At 36.4% G+C, this 6445-nt stretch overlaps 1 pseudogene; it reads left to right on the forward strand.

Moving 5' to 3' along the window:
* Positions 1-5939: 5939 nt before the first annotated feature.
* On the forward strand, positions 5940-6205 carry LOC139008128 (cytochrome c oxidase subunit 6B1-like; annotated as a pseudogene).
* The last annotated feature ends 240 nt before the right edge of the window (positions 6206-6445 follow it).

Genomic DNA, 6445 nt, shown 5'->3' on the forward strand with positions numbered 1-6445 from the left:
CTCTGAGGACCACTAAAGACCTGTAGCAAATAAGAGTCTAAGTTCTCGGTCATAAAAGTGGCACGATTAAAACAGGAAAAGAGCTGCTCTACAAGATCTTTGTATAATTGATTGGAATGAGAAATAGACAGAGGAGGCCCAAGAGAGAGAAAGAGTTACATTTACAATGTACTCTCACAACAGGATAACAGGAATGACCTGCTGCAGGAATAGATATTAACAGGGCCAAGAGTTGGGAGAATGGGAATGACATAAAAATTACTGAAATTGAGAGAGAGAATAATATTTGAGGAAGAAAGGAAACATGACAAACTTATTTTTCAAAGAAGTTGTGTCAGGACAAGGCAGGATACCTTTAATATTGAGTAATGAGCAATAAATTAGGTTTAGTGATTTGATATAAGTAAAACAGATTATATTGTACATTTACTACCACTTCATCATATTAAAGATTTTCTAAAAACTGATTATAAAATTCCCATGAGAACATAAAGGTCTAGGGATAGCCAAGACAAATCAGAAGGACGGATTTTTTCCTTTAGATATCATGAATCAATGGTACCACTACATTAACTAAAATAATGTAATATTAGGGGAAGGTCAACATATCAACGAATGGAAATATCATCTTACATCAGACCTCAGTGCATGCAGAGGAGACCTTAAAAACCAGCAGGCATTGTAAGTAGTTTCACCATCCATATGGAAAACAATATAATTAGAACCCTACCTCACAGCATACTTAAAAAAAATATTCCAAATAAATTAAAAGACATAGATGTGAACACACAACAAAGATCTTTTTATAATTTTGAGAGGGAAGGAAATTCTTAGACCATGCTCAGAAAATAAACTTCATAAAGGGAAAAACTGATTAATTTGAGTACATCATTTTTGGTGAGAGTATACATTTGGAGACTAATCTGGTAGTATGTAGGAAAGCTGAAGACACATATATTCTTAATCCAGAAACTCCAATTGTTGTTATAGACTTTAAAGAAATTTGAACATTTCCCTGACTGAGGTAGCTCAGTTGGTTAGAGTGTCATCCCTATATGGCAAGATTTCAGGTTTGATCACCAGTCAGGGCACATACAAGTATACAAGTATCAACCAATCTCTCTCTCTCTCTCTCAAAAATCAATAAATAACAGTTTTAAAAATACTAAAAAAAGAGAGAGACTTGAACATCCTATATAATAAAATGGTAATATGCAAATTGATCGAACGGTGGAATGACTGATCACTATGACACACACTGACCACCAGGGAGCAGACGCTCAATGCAGGAGCTGCCCTCTGGTGGCCAGTGCGCTCCCACAGGGGGAGCACCACTCAGCCAGAAGCCAGGCTCACGGCTAGCGAGTGCAGCAGTGGTGGCGAGAGCCTTTCCTGCGTCTACGGCAGTGCTAAGGATGTTCAACTGCTGGCTTAGGCCCACTGTCTGCAGGGTAATTGGACATCCCCTGAGGGCTCCAGGACTGTGAGAGGGTGCAGGCTGGGCTGAGGGAACCCCCCCCTCTGAGTGCATGAATTTCATGCACTGGGCCTCTAGTTTATACATAAGGAGATATGCTGCATAGCCTGTACTGAAAAATTGGAAGCAACCTAAATGCATATCATTTGAGGAATGGATAAGTAAGTAATGATGGTGAACCCCATACCTGTTAAGTTTATTTAAACCTTGATCTCCATGTATTGATACAGATATAACTTAACAAAATGTTAAATGAAAAAAAGCAGAATTGAATATACCATTTATGGACATTTGAAAAGCTCACAAAAAGCTATTTACCAATTATGGATTCACATACATGTAGTAAAAATGTAGACAATAGACAGGCAGGGTATTTTATGAGAGAAGTTATTTTGGAGAGTGAAGAAGGAAATATTACCAGGAGGTGTTTAAATGTTTGCCAACTGTAAGTACCTCTGTTTATTTTTTTAAACAATAAAAAATATCTGTTAGTAGTTTAAAATTCTGACTGTGAGTATTGAATGTATATTATATTATTTTTTAATATTTTTCTGTATGTTTGAAATATTTTAAAATAAAGAATTTGCATTAGTAAAGTACAATGGGAAAATGTTATTACTCTAATACTTTAAATATGACCTATGTATATAACTTTTAAAATTTTAAGGCATTAAAATTACTATTTTGGGCGTATTTTGAAACTTTACTTCAAGTTTTCAGAATGATTATTTTTTTTTGGGGGGGGCGCTTAGTTCTTCATTTCTCAAAGCGTTGAATAAAAATTATATGGGAAAGAAAACTTGCCATAAAACACGGATAATTATATCACAAATGCATTCTTAGCTTAGAAAGAAATTCATTGCATTGCTCCACTTCAAATTTGATCATGAATTAAATGATCAGGGGCCACTACCGATTGATAATATTAGCAGGTTAATAAAATTCAATTCACTAAAATTGACTTTCCAATACAGTTCAAACATGGAAGTGCTGTGTAAAATGAGGTACACCTGTAAATTCCAAAGTGTAACTCAGGCTCTAGGGACTATAGACCCCTTTGATCTTGTCACAAATTGGCTCCTGGAAACCAGAAGGCCTCCTGGACTCAAGTCTCCAGGGACCTTATCCCTAAGGCATCTCAAAACCAATAAAGTGGCTGAGACAGATGCGGGACCCAGACAGAATGGCAACCATTTCACAAATTAACCCCCAAACGATGTGAACTGACAATTCTCCACATGTAATTATGGCTTTTGTTATTTTTTTCCCCATGAAAGTATTCTATGCTTTGGCTTAAATGCATCAGATAGAGGTATTCAGCCTCGGCTGGCAATATTTCTGATCCATATTTTAATAGATTATCCTGAATTGGCCTCCTGGAAGCATTTATGCTGACCAGTTTTGAAAACCTCTTTGTCAGCCCTCACCCTTACCTGCTAACGCCCAGCTCTAATGGGTGAAAGTAGGGGGTGATGATAATCACTGTCTGCCCAGTCCTGAGAGCCCTGCCTGCGTCTGCAGAACAGTCTGTCTAGAGAGAAAAAAACACAAAAAACAAAACACAAGACGGAAATAAGGAATGTAATTCAATGAATACTTGGGAACCAAGCTTGAGGGTTTCTTTTTAAAGAAAAAATGATATCAGAAGCAGGATTATGAAAAGAAAGAGTTAGTAAAAATAGGATCTTTGTGAATTAGAATAGCGAGGCCATTTCAAATTGAATTACACAGGATCATGGCAATTAGAATTGGAAAAGATCTCTCGGTCTTTCTCTGTCAAAGCGTGATTACTCCCAGTGGTATATTCTCCCGAGCTTAGTCCAGTCTAATTTTAAATGATTCAAGTGATGGAGCCTCCTTGGCTTCTCTTGGGATATCACTTCACAGTCTAAAATAGCTAACTGCTGGGAGAGCCCTCCTATATATGTTCTTTTATTTCTTTATTTCCATTATTCTGTTTTGTAGTTCCCCAATCCACCTTAAAACTACTTTAATTTAATTGTAAATAGGTACAATCTACATATAAATGATTAAATCCAGCTGAGTCTGGGTCTTTTTGTATAGGCTAATGTCTCTCTCTCTCTCTCTCTCTCTCTCTCTCTCCCCCTCCCCTCTCTCTCTCTCTCTCTCTCTCACACACACACACACACACACACACACACACACACGTGTACACATACTTAAATATATGCATATATACACACACAAACATATACACATCTCACATGTACTCACACATACACAATTAGAAAATATTACATAGCCACAATGTGTTTCTGAGAAAAATGAATAAAGACCCCTGAGTTTTAGGACATTCACTGATATAAACAATAATAAAAAAAAATCAATAACCTACTGGGTTTTGTTTGTCTTCTAATCCTTACCCAAGGATGTTTTTTAAAAAAATTGATTTGAGAAAGAGAGACCTTGATGTGAGAGAGAAACATCAATCAGTTGCCTCCTGAACGTGCCCCCACTAGGGATTGAACCTGCAACCTAGGTGTGTGCCCTGATCAGGAATTGAAATGCACCTCTTGGTGTATGGGACGACACTCCAACCAACTGAGCCACTTGGCCAGGGCTAACCTACTGTTTTAAAATTGATAAAAAGGCAACTAATAATAAACCTAAGTGTTATTTCACTTTATATTTATTGTACACAAATTAAATAATATGGTCTTTTAATATAGTGTTTACTCTAGCTTATACAGTATAAATAATATAGGTATACAAGATGGGAAAATTCCATAAATATATTTATAGAAATTATTTTATTCAAACTTTTTTGCATGCATTGAAACAATAGAGACTCATACTTGTACTAAATTTGGTTTGAGCTTTGAGTAAGTTGTAGAGCCTGGGGGAAAAGCTTGGGGTGTTCTAGGTTAATGGAGGTTGCTTAAGGGTATTTAAATTTGATCAAAGAATTAATATAGCTTTACATGTCCTTTCCAAATAGCTGCCCTAAAGTGTTTTTCACACCTGTCAATCAACCAACCAATATCCAATCAGGTAGAAAAATGAGAACCATGGAAAAGGAGCAAAAAATATAAAAAAATTGAGCTTTCTTTACAAAGATGGAATTCACCATTTTCATAGGTGTAATTTTTTTTATATTATCAATTCATACAATTTTTGAGCTGGAGGGAACTTAGAGCTAGGAATCTCTGCTACATCACCATCATAATTTGCTGGAATCATCTAGCTCAGTGATTACACAGTTGTGGTCTAGAAAAATTATAAAGTGAGTCTATACAGCAATTTAAACTTTTAAATTTGTCAGTTGGGTAAATTTTAGTTAAATATGTGGACTGAATATGTTTAAACATCAAATTCCTCCAGAAATCTTCTTAAAATTACAACAAAAATATTACAAAATTACAAAAAATAAAATAAAGAGAATGTGAGAGAAGACGGTAGCCAAGGAGACATGTCTGTGAACTTTTTATTTTTATATTTTGGAAGATGAAAGTAAATGGAGTGGTAACAAACTAAATTGAATGGGGGAAGCTAATAATAGCTAATGATTTTTGAGCACTTATTATATGCTAAGAATTATTATAAAAGTTCCATATAATTTAATCCAGTTAAACCTCACAACAACACTGTGAAGTAAGCATTATTAGGTGATGATTCTGAAGCAGAGTGAGTAAGAAAGCTGCTATGAGGTAGAAATCCAGAGGACATAATTTCCATGTCTGTGCACAGGAAAATATTAATGACAAGCTAACTACATTGTCCCACCAAACCCCCCAAAGGCTAAGTACTTGGAGGCACCTTCATAGTGAAAGAAGGAGTGAGGGGTAGGGCTGAATGATTGGTTGAAAGACCATAGCAGAAAAACTTAAACCACTAGCTCCCCTTTATCGTGATAAACAAAAGAAAATTTTAAGCATTCAAGTGGGTTGAAAGATTGCAGGATTTTTCATGGCAGAATGGAATATTCTTTAAAAAAAATACTTATAATAACTGACATATGGGTTCCCATAAAATGTCAGTTGGCCACCCAATACCTTACCCAGTGGTGGCTAACTGTCTGCAAGTACTACCCTTGTACAGAGAGCTTACAATCAGATTTTAATGAGTCATTCTTAATGTCTGTTTCTGTTTACTCCTTTCTCTCTTGCTAATAGTTTGCTTTTCTCTTGCTTTTGTTGTGTATCATTTTTCACTGCATACAGAAGACCAATGGAGACTGAGGAAAATTTTATTTGAATGTTCATGTGAAAATAAAAATGAACCTTGACCCCTACCTTACACCATGTACTATATATACATCTTAATTAAAGATGGATAATAGACCTAATTATAAAACAATTACGCTTTTACAAGAAATCATAGGAAAACATATCCATGACCTTATAGTAGCAAAGATTTCTTAAAGAGCACAAAAGGCACTAATCATGGTTGAGGGTCACATTGAGCTGCATGTGGCCTCATGGCATCTTTAGGCATAAGTAACATGGCAGAAGACATTGGGACCAAAATCAAGAACCACCAGACTGCCCCTAATTACAGTCACTTCCTCAGAACCAGATCAGAACCAGACTAGAAACTGTTGTCACAGCTACCTGGACTTTCACGGCTGTGAGAAGGCAATCATTGCTAAAGGGGGTGATGTCTTGTGTGCAAATGGTACAGGCATGTGTACAAATTTCCCTGCCCCATATCCTGGTGTTGTCCTGGGATGACCACAGGGCAGAAGGCACATTTCCTGGGGAGATCTGAACTGGCTCTACCCACCTCCCCTGTTCTCCATCTTCTCCTAGGGAGGTGAGGGGGGATCTGGATACATCCCACCCTGGGATCCTAAATAATGGCTTAACTAATAATAAATACTTGTTGGAAAAGTGTTTAAAAAAAGGGCACTGATCATAAAAGAGCAGCTTGATATATTGAAATGTATTAAAATTAAGGAGGTTGGTTTATCAGAAGACACCATTAAGAGAGTGAAAGATAGCCTGGCTG

This window comes from Myotis yumanensis, unplaced genomic scaffold, assembly GCF_028538775.1.
Source record: "Myotis yumanensis isolate MYYU_CA2020_CCGP unplaced genomic scaffold, mMyoYum1.0.hap1 SCAF_4, whole genome shotgun sequence".
NCBI lineage: Eukaryota > Metazoa > Chordata > Mammalia > Chiroptera > Vespertilionidae > Myotis > Myotis yumanensis.